The 23,659-nt window shown below is 41.3% G+C and overlaps 1 long non-coding RNA gene and 1 pseudogene across 1 annotated transcript; one reads left to right on the forward strand and one right to left on the reverse strand.

The window, feature by feature from the left end:
* Positions 1-23,659, reverse strand: part of LOC133562870 (pleckstrin homology domain-containing family A member 5-like) — a 344,567-nt pseudogene that overhangs the window by 170,565 nt on the left and 150,343 nt on the right.
* On the forward strand, positions 3,615-22,576 carry LOC133562871 (uncharacterized). Its single transcript, XR_009808921.1, has 3 exons — positions 3,615-3,779; positions 22,300-22,424; positions 22,490-22,576. It is a non-coding gene; the product is annotated as an uncharacterized LOC133562871 (long non-coding RNA).

The raw sequence follows: 23,659 nt of genomic DNA on the forward strand, positions 1-23,659 counted from the left end.
ATTCACACACTAGGGACCATTTAGTGTTGCCAATCAACCTATCCCCAGGTGCATGTCTTTGGAGGTGGGAGGGGCCTATCCCCAGGTGCATGTCTTTAGAGGTGGGAGGGGCCTATCCCCAGGTGCATGTCTTTAGAGGTGGGAGGAAGACGGAGTACCCGGAGGGAACCCACACAGTCACGGGGAGAACATGCAAACTCCACACAGAAAGATCCCGAGCCCGGGATTGAACCCAGGACTACTCAGGACCTTCGTATTGTGAGGCAGATGCACTAACCCCTCTTCCACCGTGCTGCCCATGATAATAACTAACTTCCACTATTTCTAAGAAGAAAGCGGTTCAGCATTTCAAATGCATTGGGATGTACCTCGGTCTCCTTGACAGACCAGGGGTGTCCAAAGTGCGGCCCGGGGACCATTTGCGGCCCGCAGCAAATCGTTTACCGGCCCGCCTCACATTCTGCAAAAATTGCAAAATTGATAGTATTGCAAAAATAAAAAATAAAAACATTTTAAAAAACAGTGGAATTAGGTGAAATCTAATGAGAAAAAGTGGCAATGTTGACACAAAGCTGCCATGCAGGCAGTTTTTTTCCCCCTTTTGTCTTTATTTTCTTTTTTTCCATTGATCAAAAAAAAAAGGACAAAATAATCTATGTTATAATGAATTATTACTCAAAAATTATGACTTTAAAATGTTTTATGTGGGAAAAATATTTCATATGTTGTGTGGTTGCCGTATAAAAACATCAAAGTTTTGACAAAAAGAGCATAAAACAAACAAAATAATAGTTCAAACTTAAAATCGACAGATATATTGGAAGTTGATCTTAAAAATTTAAGTGTTAAAAGTAAAAAAAAAAAAAACAATAAAAATGTATCACTTTATGAGTGGGGAACCTTTGGGATCTCAAATATATTTAGTATGATTTTATTGAACTTTTCTCTCTGATTACTCAAAAATATTAAATAATTAAAATCAATGGTGTCCTGCATTATTGATATTTGAGGGCTTTAATTGCTAAATAAAGGAACTCTCCTGAAGGAATCAATAAAGTACTTTCCATCTATCTAAATACTGCATATTTTAGTTTTACTATAAAAAACAAAGTTTACTTTGACAGAAAAGGCATAAAACCTTATGTGTTTTACTTTATATCAACCTCAAGTTAATATAGAGATTTACTGTACGCATTAAATAAAAATATAATAATTTGACTTATTTTTAACTGAGACCCTCTATGCTCCCCAGGAGCCTTAAGGATAATAAAAAAAGTCCATATATTTTGTTATGGTTTGAAAATGAAAATTTTTTCCATGTGTGGCCCTCTGTGGAAAAAGTTTGGACACCCCTGATTTTGACTCTATGCAGTCTATTTGTGATGTTTGACAGCACTTCAGTTTTGTACACACTGACACACAAGCACGAGTAAGTGTTTTCAGGAGAGGGTGTGCCATTAAAGAGACTTCACAGGGACATGGACAGATGCTATTTAAAGAAGTCCTACCATATCTAACAAACTTTTTAAGGAGCAGGGAAGTTCACCTCTCTTTGTCAACGAGGAACCCAAATATACACACTATATTGCCAAAAGTATTTGGCCACCTGCTTTGAACTTGAAGTGCCATCCCATTCCTAACCCATAGGGTTCAATATGATGTTGCAGCTATTACAGCTTCAACTCTTCTGGGAAGGCTGTCCACAAGGTTGCGGAGTGTGTTCATAAGAATTTTCCACCATTCTTCCAAAAGCGCATTGGTGAGGTGTTGGTGAAAAAAGGCCTGGCTCTCAGTCTCTGTTCGAACTCATCCCAAAGGTGTTCTATCGGGTTCAGGTCAGGACTCTGTGCAGGCCAGTCAAGTTCATCCACACCAGACTTTGTCATCCATGTCTTTATGGACCTTGCTTTGTGCACTGGTGCACAGCCCGTTCCAAACTCTTCCCACAAGGTTGGGGGCATGGAATTGACCAAAATGTTTTGGTATCCTGAAGCATTCAAAGTTTCTCTCACTGAAACAAAGGAGCCAAGCCCAGCTCCTGAAAAACAACCCCACACCATAATTCCTCCGCTGACCCCTCTGTCAGTTTACGTGGCCTACCTACTTCGTGGCTGAGTTGCTGTTTGCCAGAGCTTGTTTGTGACGAACCCCACAATGCAGAGATGGAGGCAGGCATGGAGTGAGAAAACATGAGTAAATCAAAATAATAGAACAAGTACAAGTGAAGTGAATTATATTTATATAGCGCTTTTCTCAAGTGACTCAAAGCGCTTTACATAGTGAAACCCAATATCTAAGTTACATTTAAACCAGTGTGGGTGGCACTGGGAGCAGGTGGGTAAAGTGTCTTGCCCAAGGACAGAACGGCAGTGACTAGGATGGCACAAGCGGGAATTGAACCCGCAACCCTCAAGTTGCTGGCACGGCCGCTCTACCAACCGAGCTATGCCGCCCCGAACAAACAAACAAAAGGGTACTAACACAAACCGCGCACGAGGCAGATAAACTAAGAGAGCTAGCAAGGGAGCTACAAAACAAAAAGGAACTTAGCATGGAAGATAGCAAAAAAACAAAAGGTGCCTAGCGTGGAAGCTAGCGGGTAGCGAACATGAAAACAGAAGTCGTTACTTGTAGAATGAAAACAAAACGGAAGCAGGGAACAAAAGACAGGAAGCTACAAACAAACGAATATAGCTTACTGCTACGCTGCAATGAAACGACACGACAGGTAGCAACGACAAGAGCGACATCGACAAGACAATAATCCAGCCCTGACTGGAGGATCAAAGCAGGTAAAATAGGAGTGGGCTGATTGACACCAGGTGTGGCCAGGTGCCAATCAACCGCAGCTGAGGGAAAAACAGCGCACAGGGAAAAAAACAGGAAATGGACAAAACAAGAGCGCTGACAGGAACTAAAAACAGGAAATACTAAACACAGAGAAAAATTAAAACACAAACAAACTGTCGGTAGCAAGCCTGACACTGTTGTTCCCAAACTCTTCCATTTTCTTATAATAAAAGGTAAATGGGTTGTACTTGTATAGTGCTTTTCTACCCCTTTTTAAGGAGCCCAAAGCGCTTTGGCAGTATTTCCACATTCACCCATTCACACACACATTCACACACTGACGTGGGAGCTGCAATGCAAGGCGTTCACCAGGACCCATCAGGAGCAAGGGTGAAGTGTCTTGCCCGAGGACACAACGGACATGACCAGGATGGTAGAAGGTGGGGATTGAACCAGTAACCCTCAGAAACTTCGCCACGCTGTCCCCCAATAAAGCTTAAAGTTGACTTTGGAATATTTAGTAGTGCGTGAAACTCCGCATGTCAACATCTCCGTTCGGTGCCACACCCACAAACTGCCCAAGTAACCATTTCCAGATCAACACCGTATGGAAAAAAATAATATCAGCAAAAAAAGCCATTACCGGACATCTCTAATTACAATAAATCAGTTGTGAAATGCAAGTCTCGATGTAACTTAGCCAAAGAAAATATGTTTTCAAAACATCTTGAGACTAAACTTAACTCCTACATGATCTAAAAATGGTCACATGTGTTCTGAGGGATGTGGTTTGTGGTCCACACAGTCAGCACTGGGCAGGCAGTACTTCAAGTCATGGGGGTGGAGTACCGGAGCATTTTTCTACTTCTCTAAAAGGCCAAAATCTTGCTTTATTCCTTACTGATGTCAAGCAGAAGATGTTGGTTTATGAGGTGGATCTGCTCGAAGGAAAACAGATTTCCTCGCTCTTGGCATGAGGTGGAAAGGAGGTGAGAAAGTAGGATAAAGACTTAGGAGGGCGGGGCAGGCTTCTGAACGATCTTGTCCATAATAATCTGCAGTGAACTGCAGTAATGGGGGGGCTTAAGTTCTGAGGCTGGCTGGGGGGGGTGTTTACGATTCTGGGTGGGTCTTTGATCTTTTAGTCCTCTTCAGCCACAGGTCAAGCACGGACACCAACTGGCTCCACAAGACTGTAATGTTGGAAGTGTCGTGACAACAAATGGTGTTTTTCTAACAGCGAGGGTTTCAAGTCCTACTGGAACTTCTTCCTGCGTGATTATTTTTTTCAACTCCAAGGATTCCTTGTATTGGAACTACTTTAATATAAAATATTGTGATGTGGTGCATCTGCTCCTGCTGGCCCCGCAATGGACTGGACTCTCAATAACATGTTAGATCTACTATGGACTGGACTCTCACACTATTATGTTAGATCCACTGTGGACTGGACTCTCACACTATTATGTTAGATCCACTATGGACTGGACTCTCACTATTATGTTAGATCCACTATGGACTGGACTCACACTATTATGTTGGATCCACTATGGACTGGACTCTATTATGTTAGATCCACTACGGACTGGAATCACACAATAACTGGACTCTCACTATTATGTTAGATCCACTATGGACTGGACTCACACTATTATGTTGGATCCACTATGGACTGGACTCTATTATGTTAGATCCACTACGGACTGGAATCACACAATATTATGCTATATCCACTGTGGACTGGTCTCTCAAACTATTATGCTAGATCCACTATGGACTGGACTCGCACAATAGTATCCTGGATCCACTATGGACTGGACTCTCACACTATTATGTTAGATCCACTATGGGCTGGACTCTCACACTATTATGTTAGATCCACTATGGACTGGACTCTCACACTATTATGTTAGATCCACTATGGACTGGACTCTCACTATTATGTTAGATCCACTATGGACTGGACTCGCACAAAAGTATCCTAGATCCACTATGGACTGGATTCTCACACTATTATGTTGCATCCACTACGGACTAGACTCATACAATATTATGCTAGATTCACTATGGACTGGACTCGCACAATAGTATCCTGGATCCACTATGGACTGGACTCTCACACTATTATGTTAGATACACTATGGACCGGACTCTCACTATTATGTTTGATCCACTATGGACTGGACTCCCACTATTATGTTAGATCCACTATGGACTGGACTTGCACATTAGTTTGCTAGATCCACTATTTACTGGACTTTCTCACTATTATGTTAGATCCACTATGGACTGGACTCTCTCTATCATGTTATATCCACTATGGACTGGACTTTCACAATATTATGTTAGATCCACTATGGACTGGACTCTCACTATTATGCTAGATCCACTATGGACTGGACTCACACTATTATGTTAGATCCACTATGGACTGGACTTTCACAATATTATGTTAGATCCACTATGGACTAGACTCTGACAATATTATGTTAGATCCACTATGGACTGGACTCTGACAAGATTATGTTAGATCCACTATGGACTGGACTTTCACAATATTATGTTAGATCCACTATGGACTGGACTCTCACACTATTATGTTAGATCCACTATGGACTGGACTTTCACAATATTATGTTAGATCCACTATGGACTAGACTCTGACAATATTATGTAAGATCCACTACGGACTGGACTCTGACAAGATTATGTTAGATCCACTATGGACTGGACTTTCACAATATTATGTTAGATCCACTATGGACTGGACTCTCACACTACTATGTTAGATCCACTATGGACTGGACTCTGACAAGATTATGTTAGATCCACTATGGACTGGACTTTCACAATATTATGTTAGATCCACTATGGACTGGACTCTCACACTATTATGTTAGATCCACTATGGACTGGACTCTCACACTATTATCTTAGATCCACTATGGACTGGACTCGCACAAAAGTATCCTAGATACACTATGGACTGGACTCTCACACTATTATGTTGCATCCACTACGGACTAGACTCATACAATATTATGCTAGATTCACTATGGACTGGACTCGCACAATAGTATCCTGGATCCACTATGGACTGGACTCTCACACTATTATGTTAGATCCACTATGGACCGGACTCTCACTATTATGTTTGATCCACTATGGACTGGACTCCCAATATTTTGTTAGATCCACTATGGACTGGACTTGCACATTAGTTTGCTAGATCCACTATTTACTGGACTTTCTCACTATTATGTTAGATCCACTATGGACTGGGCTCTCTCTATCATGTTATATCCACTATGGACTGGACTCTCACTATTATGTTAGATCCACTATGGACTGGACTTTCACAATATTATGTTAGATCCACTATGGACTGGACTCTCACTATTATGCTAGATCCACTATGGACTGGACTCACACTATTATGTTAGATCCACTATGGACTGGACTTTCACAATATTATGTTAGATCCACTATGGACTAGACTCTGACAATATTATGTAAGATCCACTACGGACTGGACTCTGACAAGATTATGTTAGATCCACTATGGACTGGACTTTCACAATATTATGTTAGATCCACTATGGACTGGACTCTCACACTATTATGTTAGATCCACTATGGACTGGACTTTCACAATATTATGTTAGATCCACTATGGACTGGACTTTCACAATATTATGTTAGATCCACTATGGACTGGACTCTCACACTATTATGTTAGATCCACTATGGACTGGACTTTCACAATATTATGTTAGATCCACTATGGACTGGACTCTCACACTATTATGTTAGATCCACTATGGACTGGACTTTCACAATATTATGTTAGATCCACTATGGACTAGACTCTGACAATATTATGTAAGATCCACTACGGACTGGACTCTGACAAGATTATGTTAGATCCACTATGGACTGGACTTTCACAATATTATGTTAGATCCACTATGGACTGGACTCTGACAAGATTATGTTAGATCCACAGTACAATGTTGACTTAGTTGTGATTTCCCTCTCTGCATGAAAGTTTAAAAGTAGCATATATGAATGCAGTATGAAGAAGAATGTTTGAATGTAGACACATAGAATCATCATACTGCTGTCATTATATGCATCAAGTGTTCATTCAAGGCTAAGGCAAAATATCAAGATATATATCATGGCCTAAAAATATCGAGATATTAAAAAAAGGCCATATGGCCCAGCCCTGGTAGATACCATGTTGTGTATTGAAGTGCGGGTCAGGGCAATCAGACCATGATCACACAGCCTCCTACCTGCCCTGAGGATATCCTCTAATGACAGCTTGCTTTAATCACCACCTCTCAGCGTGGGATGCAGAGCCAAGTAGGACCGCATCCTTTTTGTGGAAGGTCAAATTGTACGATCCTATTAAATGTGTCTACAGGATATTCCATTCAGGCTCCTCGGACCGTGACCTTGTTTCCTATCACAGCAAGTCATGCACGACTCTCCTTTCGCACATGGATATTAAACACAAACAAATCAGCTAAATTAGGCAGCTTGTGTGGATTTAACACAATAAACTAAATCAAACGTGTATATTATTATCTAACCTGGAGTGGAACCTTTAGTGGGATTAATCGAAAAATTGAATTTGAAGCTTTTTACAGACGAACCACTGCAGTTTCCCCTCCTTGTAATTCTCTCTCTACAAACACACCGCCCACCTAAAATACACCACAGGGTGTGTACTTATACGACAGCCGGGGGTCGCAAAGCGTGAAAACTGCGAGAAAACGAGCAGATGAAGAAGTAGCAGCCGCGTAACACTGTCCTATCTAAGTACGTTACACGGAAAAGTCATGGAGGTAAAAAGTACAATGCGAGGAACTAAAAAAGGAATTCCATATCAGTTGTTCAGACGGACTTCGGCAACAATAACAATGGCGTCAACCAAAAAGTAGAGTTGTCGTTCAGCGCGGGATAACTGTACGTAGCCAAAATCAAGTTAGAAAGATCAATTAATTATAATTCTGGGACAGGAGTTGACCTGAGTTAGAGAAACAAATTTTCCATAAGAAGGCTGACAAACAAACAAAAAAAAGTTTATCAATAAAGTTGACGGGATTCTGTAAGTAAGTCGTTTCTACTCGTACAAAAAGTCACACCATAGAATTCAATCAATCAATCAATGTTTATTTATATAGCCCCAAATCACAAATGTCTCAAAGGACTGCACAAATCATTACGACTACAACATCCTCGGAAGAACCCACAAAAGGGCAAGGAAAACTCACACCCAGTGGGCAGGGAGAATTCACATCCAGTGGGACGCCAGTGACAATGCTGTCTATGAGAAACCTTGGCGAGGACCTCAGATGTGGGCAACCCCCCCCCATCTAGGGGACCGAAAGCAATGGATGTCGAGCGGGTCTAACATGATACTGTGAAAGTTCAATCCATAGTGGCTCCAACACAGCCGCGAGAGTTCAGTTCAAAGCGGATCCAAGACAGCAGCGAGAGTCCCGTCCACAGGAAACCATCTCAAGCGGAGGCGGATCAGCAGCGTAGAGATGTCCCCAACCGATACACAGGCGAGCGGTCCATCCTGGGTCCCGACGAGCGGCCCATCCTGGGTCTCGACTCTGGACAGCCAGTACTTCATCCATGGTTATCGGACCGGACCCTCTCCACAAGGGAGGGGGGGACATAGGAGAAAAAAGAAAAGAAGCGGCAGATCAACTGGTCTAAAATGGAGGTCTATTTAAAGGCTAGAGTATACAGATGAGTTTTAAGGTGAGACTTAAATGCTTCTACTGAGGTAGCATCTCGAACTGTTACCGGGAGGGCATTCCAGAGTACTGGAGCCCGAACGGAAAATGCTCTATAGCCCGCAGACTTTTTTGGGGCTCTAGGAATCACTAATAAGCCGGAGTCTTTTGAAGGCAGATTTCTTGCCGGGACATATGGTACAATACAATCGGCAAGATAGGCTGGAGCTAGACCGTGTAGTATTTTATACGTAAGTAGTAAAACCTTAAAGTCACATCTTAAGTGCACAGGAAGCCAGTGCAGGTGAGCCAGTATAGGTATATATGTATGTATATATGTATATAAAGGTATATACAGTATAGGTATGTATGTATGTATATATGTATATAAAGGTATATACAGTATAGGTATATATGTATATAAAGGTATATACAATATAGGTATAAATGTATGTATATATGTATATAAAGGTATATACAGTATAGGTATATATGTAAGTATATATGTATATAAAGGTATATACAGTATAGGTATATATATGTATGTATATATGTATATAAAGGTATATACAGTATAGGTATATATTAATGTATATATAGGTATATACAGTACAGGCGTAATATGATCAAATTTTCTTGTTCTTGGCAAAAGTCTAGCAGCCGCATTTTGTACCAACTGTAATCTGTTTTATATATTTTTAACGCAATACAATGTACAAATAAGGATAACTAAGGATCACACTCCTCAGCCTTCCCGGTAAGGTCTATTCAGGTGTACTGGAGAGGAGGCTACGCCGGATAGTCCAACTAAGGATTCAGGAGGAACAGTGTGGTTTTTGTCCTGGTCGAGGAACTGTGGACCGGCTCTATACTGTGGGCAGGGTCCTTGAGGGTGCATGGGAGTTTGCCCAACCAGTCTTCATATGCTTTGTGGACTTGGACTTTATTACTTACGTATAAAATACTACACGGTCTAGCTCCATCCTATCTTGCCGATTGTATTGTACCATATGTCCCGGCAAGAAATCTGCGTTCAAAGGACTCCGGCTTATTAGTGATTCCCAAAGCCCAAAAAAAGTCTGCGGGCTACAGAGCGTTTTCATTTCGGGCTCCAGTACTCTGGAATGCCCTCCCGGTAAAAGTTCGAGATGCTACCTCAGTAGAAGCATTTAAGTCTCACCTTAAAACTCATTTGTATACTCTAGCCTTTAAATAGACTCCCTTTTTAGACCAGTTGATCTGCCGTTTCTTTTCTTTTTCTCCAATGTCCCACTCTCCCTTGTGGAGGCGGTCCGGTCCGATCCGGTGGCCATGTACTGCTTGCCTGTGTATCGGCTGGGGACATCTCTGCGCTGCTGATCCGCCTTCGCTTGGGATGGTTTCCTGCTGGCTCCGCTGTGAACGGGACTCTTGCTGCTGTGTTGGATCCGCTTTGGACTGGACTCTTGCGACTGAGTTGGGTCCATTGTGGATTGAGCTTTCACAGTATCATGTTAGACCCGCTCGACATCCATTGCTTTCCTCCTCTCCAAGGTTCTCATAGTCATCATTGTCACCGACGTCCCACTGGGTGTGAGTTTTCCTTGCCCTTGTGTGGGCCTACCGAGGATGTCGTGGTGGTTTGTGCAGCCCTTTGAGACACTAGTGATTTAGGGCTATATAAGTAAACATTGATTGATTGATTGATTATATATTTATAGTTCAACTTTTTCAAAATAAGTTACGGGTTAAAAAAGCTCCTTCTGGTTTCGTGGAGATGTCCGAAAACCTATTTTTAAAACATATTTTTCTTTGTTTTCATGACTATTTACATTGTAGATTGTCACTGAAGGCATCAAATCTACAAATGAACACGTGTGGAGTTATGTACTTACCTGAAAACATGTTTTATATTCTAGTTTCTTCTTTGCTCTGATTACTGCTTTGCACACTCTTGGCATTCTCTCCATGAGCTTCAAGAGGTCAATTCACAGGTTTGCCTTATCAGGTTTGATTAGTGGAATTTCTTGCTTTATCAATGGGGTTGGGACCGTCAGTTGTGTTGTGAATGAGAAGGTGTGTCCAATTTTTTGTTTTTCTTTGTTTACTGAATCAACAGTTCGAGATGCCACCTTAGTAGAAGCATTTAAGTCTCACCTTAAAACTCATTTGTATACTCTAGCCTTTAAATAGACTCCCTTTTTAGACCAGTTGATCTGTCGTTTCTTTTCTTTTTCTCCTATGTCCCCCCCTCCCTTGTGGAGGGGGTCTGGTCCGATCCGGTGGCCATGTACTGCTCCTGTGTATTGGCTGGGGACATCTCTGCGCTTCTGATCCGCCTCCGCTTGGGATGGTTTCCTGCTGGCTCCGCTGTGAACGGGACTCTCGCTGCTGTGTTGGATCCGCTTTGGACCAGACTCTTGCGACTGTGTTGGATCCATTATGGATTGAACTTTCACAGTATCATGTTAGACCCGCTCGACATCCGTTGCTTTCCTCCTCTCCAAGGTTCTCATAGTCATCATTGTCACCGATGTCCCACCGGGTGTGAGTTTTCCTTGCCCTTATGTGGGCCTACCGAGGATGTCGTAGTGGTTTGTGTTGTGGTTTGTGCAGCCCTTTGAGACACTAGTGATTTAGGGCTATATAAGTAAACATTGATTGATTGATTGATTGGAGAAGGCATTCGAACGTGTCCCTCGGGAAGTCCTGTGGGGAGTGCTCAGAGAGTATGGGGTATCGGACTGTCTGATTGTGGCGGTCCGCTCCCTGTATGATCAGTGTCAGAGCTTGGTCCGCATTGCCGGCGGTAAGTCGGACACGTTTCCAGTCAGGGTTGGACTCCGCCAAGGCTGCCCTTTGTCACCCAATCTGTTCGTAACTTTTATGGACAGAATTTCTAGGCGCAGTCAGGACGTTCAGTGGCTGCAGGATTAGGTCTTTGCTTTTTGCAGATGTGGTCCTGATGGCTTCATCTGGCCAAGATCTTCAGCTCTCACTGGATCGGTTTGCAGCCGAGTGTGAAGCGACTGGGATGGGAATCAGCACCTCCAAGTCCGAGTCCATGGTTCTCGCCCGGAAAAGGGTGGAGTGCCATCTACGGAATGGGGAGGAAACCCTGCTCCAGGTGGAGGAGTTCAAGTACCTAGGAGTCTTGTTCACGAGTGGGGGAAGAGTGGATCGTGAGGTCGACAGGCGGATTGGTGCGGCGTCTTCAGTAATGCAGACGCTGTATCGATCCTTTGTGGTGAAGAAGGAGCTGAGCCGGAAGGCAAAGCTCTCAATTTACCGGTCCCATCCTCACCTATGGTCATGAGCTTTGGACCATGACCGAAAGGACAAGATCACGGGTACAAGTGGCTGAAATGTGTAGTGGTAATCTTGACAAAACAGTCACATGTTGGGAAAAAATAATCATGGAATATTTTATAGACAGAGCAGGCGGGAGGGCATTTGACGAGAAGGAATGACAGCAGCCTTTAGCTGTGTCAGCTCAGCAGAGAGGGAGGTAGCTTGCCTTCACATGTACATCTGTCAATCTGTGACGTCACAAATGACCCAATGTTAAAAAAAAAAAAACAACACACCAAAACTGTGTGCAAGCTCATGATTTGACGCTTTAACATCAACACGACTATCCAACATTGTAACAACATATCTAAGTCAGAAAAGAGGGAAAATTATCAGAGGCTCTTCTGGAGGAGGGCGTGGTCAGCGCGTCTCCTGCAGGAATGGGGTGTGTATGGCCCGGCCTCGAAGCCAGCAGCAGGTGAGTAGATTGCCCAGCTGGGAATGATTAGCTAATCACCTGTCGCCCTTATTAGCAGCAGCCGGTACGAGACACGTTATTGGAGTTGGAGCCAGAGACTGCTAGAAAGCCACTCTGACACATATGACAATAAAAGACGTGCTCAACCCTGTCTTCCCCCCCCCCCCCACACACACACACACAGAGACACTCACAGCTCTCTTTAACAAAAAATACTCAAATAATGGCAATGACCTGGAAGTCCTACTACTTTAAAAAATAACGTTCATTGTCAATTATTTGCATGTAATTTGAGTAAGTATCACAGAAAAGACATAACACAATGCCTTGCATGACAGCAGTCTTCAACTTTACAGCCATAATTTTCCCCAAAAATGTTGGTTGCTTACAATCTCACATTCATTCAACTAAATGTCATCGTTCACATTGAATAGGATGAAAGCTAAATGTGACTACGTTGATAGTCTTCCAATGGCCTGACATGAAATAATTATAACTCTGCCCCTATTAGACTTGAAGGGGTAGGAGACACTGCCATACTCTCAGCTGGAAAGACTTGAGGTGCAGAGGAACTCCTCAATACGGTCATGGACATTGATGAGGGGTATGAACACCACCACACCCCCTTCACAAAAGCTGGGCTGAATAAGCAGAACAGGCAGTTTGGAAGAGGGCATGTGGGGGGCAATAGAAGAAAGAGCCAGCGGGACAAAACAGGGGCTTTGCAGCCCCCGAGAGAGGCCACCTTAAATTCAGCAAGTGCTGCCACAAGACCTGCAGAGGCATGAACACTAGGGGTGCACTAAAAAAGAATTGACTCACATTCAAAAAGCGATTCTTATTCATCCCAATTCCAGATCGATGTATAATCGTCAAAAATGGATTCAGTAAACAAAGAAAAACAAAAAATTGGACACACCTTCTCATTCACAACACAACTGACGGTCCCAACCCCATTGATAAAGCAAGAAATTCCACTAATCAAACCTGATAAGGCAAACCTGTGAATTGACCTCTTGAAGCTCATGGAGAGAATGCCAAGAGTGTGCAAAGCAGTAATCAGAGCAAAAAAGAAACTAGAATATAAAACATGTTTTCAGGTAAGTACATAACTCCACACGTGTTCATTTGTAGATTTGATGCCTTCAGTGACAATCTACAATGTAAATAGTCATGAAAACAAAGAAAAATATGTTTTAAAAATAGGTTTTCGGACATCTCCACGAAACCAGAAGGAGCTTTTTTAACCCGTAACTTATTTTGAAAAAGTTGAACTATAAATATATAATCAATCAATCAATCAATGTTTACTTATATAGCCCTAAATCACTAGTGTCTCAAAGGGCTGCAAAAACCACCACGACATCCTCAGGGCAAGGAAAACTCACACCCAGTGGGACGTCGGTGACAATGATGACTATGAGAACCTTGGAGAGGACGAAAGCAATGGATGTCGAGCGGGTCTAACATGATACTGTGAAAGCTCAATCCACAATGGACCCAACTCAGTCGCAAGAGTCCAGTCCAAAGCGGATCCAACACAGCAGCAAGAGTCCCGTTCACAGCGGAACCAGCAGGAAACCATCCCAAGCGAAGGCGGATCAGCAGCGCAGAGATGTCCCCAGCCGATACACAGGCAAGCAGTACATGGCCACCGGATCGGACCGGACCGCCTCCACAAGGGAGAGTGGGACATTGGAGAAAAAGAAAAGAAACGGCAGATCAACTGGTCTAAAAAGGGAGTCTATTTAAAGGCTAGAGTATACAAATGAGTTTTAAGGTGAGACTTAAATGCTTCTACTGAGGTAGCATCTCAAACTTTTACCGGGAGGGCATTCCAGAGTACTGGAGCCCGAAATGAAAATGCTCTGTAGCCCGCAGACTTTTTTTGGGCTTTGGGAATCACTAATAAGCCGGAGTCCTTTGAACGCAGATTTCTTGCCGGGACATATGGTACAATACAATCGGCAAGATAGGATGGAGCTAGACCGTGTAGTATTTTATATGTAAGTAGTAAAACCTTAAAGTCACATCTCAAGTGCACAGGAAGCCAGTGCAGGTGAGCCAGTATAGGTATATATGTATGTATATATGTATATAAAGGTATATACAGTACAGGCGTAATGTGATCAAACTTTCTTGTTCTTGTCAAAAGTCTAGCAGCCGCATTTTGTACCAACTGTAATCTTTTAATGCTAGACATGGGGAGACCCGAAAATAATAGGTTACAGTAATCGAGACGAGACGTAACAAACGCATGGATAATGATCTCAGCGTCTTTAGTGGACAGAATGGAGCGAATTTTAGCGATATTACGGAAATGAAAGAAGGCCGTTTTAGTAACGCTTTTAATGTGTGCCTCAAAGGAGAGAGTTGGGTCGAAGATAATACCCAGATTCTTTACCGAGTCGCCTTGTTTAATTGTTTGGTTGTCAAATGTTAGAGTTGTATTATTAAATAAAGGTCGGTGTCTAGCAGGACCGATAATCAGCATTTCCGTTTTTTTGGCGTTGAGTTGCAAAAAGTTAGCGGACATCCATTGTTTAATTTCATTAAGACACGCCTCCAGCTGACTACAATCCGGCGTGTTGGTCAGCTTTAGGGGCATCCATCCATCCATCCATCCATCTTCTTCCGCTTATCCGAGGTCGGGTCGCGGGGGCAGCAGCCTAAGCAGGGGCATGTAATACCAAATAATACATCACGAGAATGTGAATCGAAAGTCGGATAAAATTGCAAAGTGCCCATTGATTCACACACCTAAAGTAAATGTGGGGAAACCACATGTCTGCCAAAATGATGCCATTTAAGCCTTCCCTTTTCATCTTCAGACCTCCACACTTAACCACGGAAAACAGCTGCTCGGTCAAGTTACAAATCACATTTTTTGTCCAGATAATTCAATTAGACGCCCCCAGTGGGGTGGCCATGACTGTGTTAAAAGAATGTCATGGTGACACAGCTGAACAGACGGTTGAAGAGCACCATGGTGACGAGATGCTTTAATCTGAAATACTAAATATTATGTGTAAAAATAAAAATTAAAAGGGGGGGGGGGGGGGGGCGGGCGGGGAGATTTAGTTTTTATCTGGCATGGTGGCAGATACAGTAAAGGAAGTCAGCCACTTCCACACACAGACCAATGTCTCTTCTGCATGGTGTGGAAGTACTTAGTGAGACAGAGAAAATGAGTAAATGGAGAGCTAAAATAGTAATAGACTCTCTAATCAAGGTCAACTCCTTTAAAAAGATAGATGAAGACTACTGAGGCTGGGCTAGGACAGTCTCCATATTCAAAAAAACAAAAAAGTATTAAGAAATAGCAATGGTTCTAACTCAAGATTGTATTTGAGCTACAAATGTGCTGTTATCAAAACCATTAGTATTTAATCTAAGACTAAAACTAGATTTGACCGATTTAAGTCTAAGTGCTGTTATCAAAACCATTAGTATTTAATCTAAGACTAAAACTAAATTTGACCGATTTAAGTCTAAGAGCTGTTATCAAAACCATTAGTATTTAATCCAAGACTAAAACTAGATTTGACTGATTTACGTCTAAGTGCTGTTATCAAAACCATTAGTATTTAATCCAAGACTAAAACTAGATTTGACCGATTTAAGTCTAAGAGCTGTTACCAAAACCATTAATATTTAATGTAAGACTAAAACTAGATTTGACTGATTTAAGTCTAAGTGCTGTTATCAAAACCATTAGTATTTAATCTAAGACTAAACGTAGATTTGACCGATTTAAGTCAAAGTGCTGTTATCAAAACCATTAGTATTTAATCTAAGACTAAAACTAGATTTGACCGATTTAAGTCTAAGTGCTGTTATCAAAACCATTAGTATTTAATCTAAGACTAAACGTAGATTTGACCGATTTAAGTCTAAGTGCTGTTATCAAAACCATTAGTATTTAATCCAAGACTAAAACTAGATTTGACTGATTTGACGGCGTGGCGCAGTGGAAGAGTGGCCGTGCGCAACCCGAGGGTCACTGGTTCAAATCCCACCTAGAACCAACCTCGTCACGTCCGTTGTGTCCTGAGCAAGACACTTCACCCTTGCTCCTGATGGGTGCTGGTTGGCGCCTTGCATGGCAGCTCCCTCCATCAGTGTGTGAATGTGTGTGTGAATGGGTAAAATGTGGAAGTAGTGTCAAAGCGCTTTGAGTACCTTGAAGGTAGAAAAGCGCTATACAAGTACAACCCATTTATCATTTAAGTCTAAGTGCTGTTATCAAAACCATTAGTATTTAATCTAAGACTAAAACTAGATTTGACTGATTTAAGTCTTAGAGCTGTTATCAAAACCATTAATATTTAATCTAAGACTAAAACTAGATTTGACTGATTTAAGTCTAAGAGCTGTTATCAAAACCATTAATATTTAATCTAAGACTAAAACTAGATTTGACCGATTTAAGTCTAAGTGGTTGTCAAAACCATTAGTATTTAATCTAAGACTAAAACTAGATTTGACCGATTTAAGTCTAAGTGCTGTTATCAAATCCATTAGTATTTAATCTAAGACTGAAAACTAGATTTGACCGATTTAAGTCTAAGTGCTGTTATCAAAACCATTAGTATTTAATCTAAGACTAAAACTAGATTTGACCAATTTAAGTCTAAGTGCTGTTATCAAAACCATTAGTATTTAATCTAAGACTAAAACTAGATTTGACCGATTTAAGTCTAAGAGCTGTTATCAAAACCATTAGTATTTAATCTAAGACTGAAAACTAGATTTGACCGATTTAAGTCTAAGTGCTGTTATCAAAACCATTAGTATTTAATCTAAAACTAAAACTGTAATTGACCGATTTAAGTCGAAGCACTGTTATCAAAACCACTAGTATTTAATCTAAGACTAAAACATTTTTGACTGATTGAAGTCTAAGAGCATGAACTGGTGAAGCCTACTTTGATGAGGTGAAGAGTCTTCTAAGACAAACCATGCAGTTGAGTTGTAAACAATAGAATGCTCTGAGAATGACCAAGATGAATGAGAAGATCCATAGACCATTAGTATTTTACTACAGTGTCATTAGTAATCTGTTCCAAAAGGTCAGGTGACAACCGAAGCAATCCTTACCATGAACAATCATTCAATACTGATACCAATACGGATAACTGTAATTTTTCCAATCAATTATGGTGACTGTTATTGACAGTTTAAGAATGTACACAACTCGAGATGTCCGATAATATCGGACTGCTAATATTATCGGCCGATAAATGCTTTAAAATGTAATGTCAGAAATTATCGGTATCGGTTTCAAAAAGGCAAATGTATGGCGTTTTAAAACGCCGCTGTACGGAGTGGTACACGGACATAGGAAGAAGTACAGAGCGTCAAGAAACCTTAAAGGCACTGCCTTTGCATACCGGCCCAATCAAATAGTATCTACAGCTTTTCACACACAAACACAAGTGAATGCAATGCATACTTGGTCAACAGCCATACAGGTCACACTGAGGGTGGCCATATAAACAACTTTAACACTGTTACAAATATGCACCACACTGTGAACCCACACCAAACAAGAATGACAAACACATTTTGGGAGAACATCCGCACCATAACACAACAGAACAAATACCCAGAACCCGTTGCAGCACTAACTCTTCCGAGACGCTAAAATATACACCCCCCGCTAACCCCCACCCACCTCAACCTCCTCATGCCCTCTCAGGGAGAGCATGTCCCAAATTCCAAGCTGCTGTTTTGAGGCATGTTATAAAAAAAATTATGCACTTTGTGACTTCAATAATAAATATGGCAATGCATTGTTGGCATTTTCTTCCATAACTCAAGTTGATTTATTTTGGAAAACCTTGTTACATTGTTTAATGCATCCAGCGTGGCATCACAACAAAATTAGGCATAATAATGTGTTCATTCCACCACTGTATTATCGGTATCGGTTGATATCGGAATCGGTAATTAACAGTTGGACAATATCAGCAAAAAAACATTATCAGACATCTGTAGTTTTTGTTCAATCCCAGAAAGACTGATTTAAAATTTAATCCTGGCTTTGTAGATACACTGAGACCAAGTCTGAAGAAATCTGGAGAAATCACTGCATGTAAGCGATGATATTACGGACTTTTGATCCCTCAGGCGGTACTGCATCAAAAACCAACATCAGTGTGTAAAGGATATCACCACATGGGCTCAGGAACACTTCAAAAAACCACTGTCAGTAACTACAGTTGGTCGCTACATCTGTAAGTGCAAGTTAAAACTCTACTATGCAAAGCAAAAACCATTTATCAACAACATCCAGAAACGCTGCTGGCTTCTCTGGGCCCGAGTTAATCTAAGATGGACTGATGCAAAGTGGAAAGGTGTTCTGTGGTCTGACAAGTCCACATTTCAAATTATATTTTGAAACTGTGGACATAGTGTCCTCTAGAACAAAGAGGAAAATAACCATCCGGATTGTTATAGGCACAAAGTTGAAAAGCCAGCATGTGTGATGGTATGGGGGTGTATTAGTGCCCAAAGCATCCGTAACTTACACATCTGTGAAGGCACCATTAATGCTGAATGGTCCATCCAGGTTTCGGAGCAACATATGTTGTCATACAATGCGAAGCCACGCGTTACAACAGCGTGGATTCGTAGTAAAAGAGTGCGGGTACTTTCCTGGCCTGCCTGCAGTCCAGACCTGTCTCCCATGGAAAATGTGTGGCGCATTATGAAGCGTAAAATACGACAGCAGAGACCCCGGACTGTTGAACGACTGAAGCTCTACATAAAACAAGAATGGGAAAGAATTCCACTTTCAAAGCTTCAACAATTAGTTTCCTCAGTTCCCAAACGTTTGTTGAGTGTTGTTAAAATAAAAGGTGATGTAACACAGTGGTGAACATGCCCTTTCCCAACTACTTTGGCACGTGTTGCAGCCATGAAATTCTAAGTTAATTATTATTTGGGAAAAAAAATTAAGTTTATGAGTTTGAACATCAAATATCTTGTCTTTGTAGCATATTCAACTGAATATGGGTTGAAAAGGATTTGCAAATCATTGTATTCTGTTTATATTTACATCTAACACAATTTCCCAAATCATACGGAAACGGGGTTAGTAGATTCCCCCGGAGCTAAAGTGAGTTAGACACCCCTGCAATTAAAGTCAACAGCATCCACACAAGCAAACAATAAAAAGTGCCTTGCCTAAGGACTTGACTGATGATGGTGATGCAGTGTAAGCAGCATGGGGGAGTGTGTGCACGCGTGGATCCTTTCTAGTTGAAAAAATATCAGTCACAGACGGCTTTAACCGTCTTCAGATGCGTTTGATTGGTGCGTGGAAACGATGGCCAAGTTATCATCAGATAGGAAACGGTAATAGACATTAAAAAGAATGAACAGTAGTAAATAAAATGAGTTATGATTCATATATACCGGGGGTGTCCAAACTTTTTCCACAGAGGGCCGCACACGGATTCCATTTTGATATTTTTCATTTTCAAACCATAACAAAACATATGGACTATTTTTTTCAATCCTTAGGGCTCCTGGGGAGCATAGAGGGTCTCAGTCACTAAAATCTTAAAATAAGTCAATTAATTATTATTTTTTATTTAATGCTTACAGTAAATCTCTATATTAACTTGAAGTTGATATAAAGTAAAACAAATAAGGTTTTATGCCTTTTCTGTCAAAGACAACTTTGTTTTTTATAGTAAAACTGAAATATGCAGTATTTAGATAGATAGTACTTTATTGATTCCTTCAGGAGAGTTTCCTTTATTTAGCAATTAAAGCCCTCAAAGATCAATAATGCAGGACACCATCCATCCATCCATTTTTTACCGCTTATTCCCTTTGGGGGCGCTGGTGCCTATCTCAGTTACAATCGGACGGAAGGCGGTGTACACCCTGGACAACATTCAGACAGACAGACAACATTCACACTCACATTCACACACTAGGGACCATTTAGTGCTGTCAATCAACCATTGATTTTCATTATTTAATATTTTTGAGTAATCACAGTGAAAAGTTAAATAAAATCCTACTAAATATATTTGAGATCCGAAAGGATTCCCCACTCATAAAGTGATGCTTTTTTATTAGTTGTTTTTTTTTTTACTTTTAACACTTAAATTTCAAGATCAAATTCCTATATATCTGTCGATTTTAAGTTTGAACTATTATTTTGTTTGTTTAATGCTCTTTTGACAAAACTTTGATGTTTTTATATGGCAACCCCACAACATATGCAATATTTTTTCCACACAAAGTGATACATTTTAAGTAATAATTCATTATAACAGATTTTTTCCCCTATTTTTATTGAGCAATGGAAAAAAAGAAAAGAAAAGAAAGACAAAAGGAACAAAAAAAACTGCCTGCATGGCAGCTTTGTGTCAACATTGCCACTTTTTCTCATTAGATTTCACCTCATTCCACTTTTTAAAAATGTTTTATTGTTATTTTTGCAACACTATATATTTTGCAATCTTTGCAGAAAGTGAGGCGGGCCGGTAAACGACTAGCTGAAGGCCGCAAATGGCCCCCGGGCCGCACTTTGGACACCCCTGGTATATACGAACGTTTGAAAAAACGACAGTATATTTTGAATCCTGAACGTCTCACACACAATGACACACTACATATTAAACATCACTTGAAGAATAAACATACTTCTCGTTCGCAAACCGCAATACTTAAGACGTAAGCAGGACATATAATCAATTAATGTCATACAGCAAGCAATAATAATAAAAAAGAAAGACTAACACAAAGATATTTTACAGGCAGAATTAGTCCACTTACACTAGGAAGCCTCCATAGCGTCCACAGCCTTTAAAAAGCCGCCGTAAAGAAGGAAGTGAAGACACGCTGAACTCTTCTATCCGTTATAAAGAAATAATAAAAGTAGATAAATGTATTGTTTTTAAGTGCAAGTCTCGCGCGTGGTGCTGCGGCCGTGATTTAAGTCCTCGTGCTGCCCACGGAGTGGCGGGTTTGGCGTGAACGAAGCGGCTCTTTGAAGTCAACCGTTTTTTTTCCCCCTCTTTGAGCGCACCTGATTTGTCGAGGCATGTGACGTCATCGCCGAGGGCGGGCGGCGGTTACACACAACTCAAGTGATGGGCGGACCGGATGTTTTGACCTAATATGATACCGCTGACTTTTTTTGTATTTTATAGAATATTTTAATACTTTTTTTTTTTTACCCCGAATAAAACAAGACTATTATTGGCTATTGAAAAACAGGTAATGTGTATTTTTAATGTGTTTAATTTAATTTTAATGTGTATTTTTAATGTATCCATCCATCCATCCATCTTCTTCCGCTTATCAGAGGTCGGGTCACGGGGGCAGCAGCCTAAGCAGGGAAGCCCAGACTTTCCTCTCCCCAGCCACTTCGTCTAGCTCAGGGGGCGGCAAACTTGCGGCTCTTTAGCGCCGCCCTAGTGGCTCTCTGAAGCTTTTTCAAAAATGAATGAAAAATGGAAAAAGATGAGGGGAAAAAATATTTAAAAATATATTTTTGCTTTTGTTATAGTTTTTGTACACTGTTTTTATTAAACATGCCTCACTGATTTGAGTATTTTGCGAGCGCCGTTTTGTCCTACTATTTTTGGCGGTCCTTGAACTCACCCTAGTTTGTTTACATGTATAACTTTCTCCGACTGTCTAAGACGTGTTTTATGCCACTTATTTTTCCGTCTCATTTTGTCCACCAAAATTTTAATGTTGTACATGAATGCACAAAGGTGAGTTTTGTTGATGTTATTGACTTGTGTGGAGTGTGCTAATCAGACATATTTGGTCACTGCATGACTGCAAGCTAATCGATGCTAACATGCTATTTAGGCTAGCTATATGTACATATTGCATCATTATGCCTCATTTGTAGCTATATTTGAGCTCATTTAGTTTCCTTTTAATCATCTTAATTCAATTTATATCTCATGACACACCATCTGTATGAATGGCTCCAGACAAATTTGTTTTTGTGTTTTTTGTCCACAGTTTAGGTTGCCGACCCCTGGTCCAGCTCTTCCCGGGGATCCCGAGGAGTTCCCAGGCCATCCGGGAGACATAGTCTTCCCAACATGTCCTGGGTCTTCCGTGTGGCCTCCTACCGGCAGGTTTCGGTGAGAAAATTGTGGTAATAAGTTGGCTTTACCGTAGACATTAGCATCCTTGCATCCTCCTGCAGCTGTCAAAGAGGCAGCTGCTACTTTCTTGGATCCTCCATGGCTTCACTCAGAGACACTGGCGGTCACCACACCCCTCTGACTTTCAGGTATGACTTTATAATCTCACTAAAACACTAGTAACACAATAAGCAGATAAGGGATTATTATTAGTGAAGTGAATTATATTTATATAGCGCTTTTTCTCTAGTGACTCAAAGCGCTTTACATAGTGAAACCCAATATCTAAGTGCATTCAAACCAGTGTGGGTGGCACCGGGAGCAGGTGGGTAAAGTGTCTTGCCCAAGGACACAGTGGCAGTGACTAGGTTGGCAGAAGCGGGAATCGAACCTGCAACCCTCAAGTTGCTGGCACGGCCACTTTACCAACCGAGCTAAACCTAGTAAATGTGTCGAATGACATCTGAATCACTCCCACTGCCCTTGTCTTTTTTTCTTTTTTTCTTCTAGTCCTTCACTCTCACTTTCCTCATCCACGAATCTTTCATCCTCGCTCAAATTGATAGGAAAATCGTCGCTTTCTCGGTCCGAATCGGTCTCGCTGCTGGTGGCCATGATTGTAAACAATGTTCAGATGTGAGGAGCTCCACAACCCGTGACGTCACGCGCACATCGTCTGCTACTTCCGGTACAGGCAAGGCTTTTTTATTAGCGACCAAAAGTTGCAAACTTTATCGTGGATGTTCTTTACTAAACCCTTTCAGCAAAAATATGGCAATATGGCGAAATGATCAAGTATGACACATAGAATGGACCTGCTATCCCCGTTTAAATAAGAACATCTCATTTCAGTAGGCCTTTAAGCTGGCTCTTTAAAGTGAGCCGAGCCAAAAGAGAGGGTTCTCCAAGAAGAGACAAGCTTCCCTCACTACTGCTGACTGAAGAGCAGCTTGTGCCAGGGTTGCAGGCACAGTCAAACCCAAAAGGCGGTGATGTCACAGTCCGGATGTGAAGCAAGGTGTACTGTCATGACAAACTAGGCATGTCTGTAATGTTGATGTGACACACTCGCACGTGCAAACAACTAAAACATGCTTTAATGCTAGAAATGAGTCATTATGCAATCCTTTCAAACCCATGAACAAATACAATAAAAAGTAGCAATGATTGTCACACACACACCTTGGGTGATTTAAAACCCAATTCCAAATGCCAAGCAGGGAGGTAATGGG

This window comes from Nerophis ophidion, linkage group LG12 (genome assembly GCF_033978795.1).
Source record: "Nerophis ophidion isolate RoL-2023_Sa linkage group LG12, RoL_Noph_v1.0, whole genome shotgun sequence".
Lineage (NCBI taxonomy): Eukaryota > Metazoa > Chordata > Actinopteri > Syngnathiformes > Syngnathidae > Nerophis > Nerophis ophidion.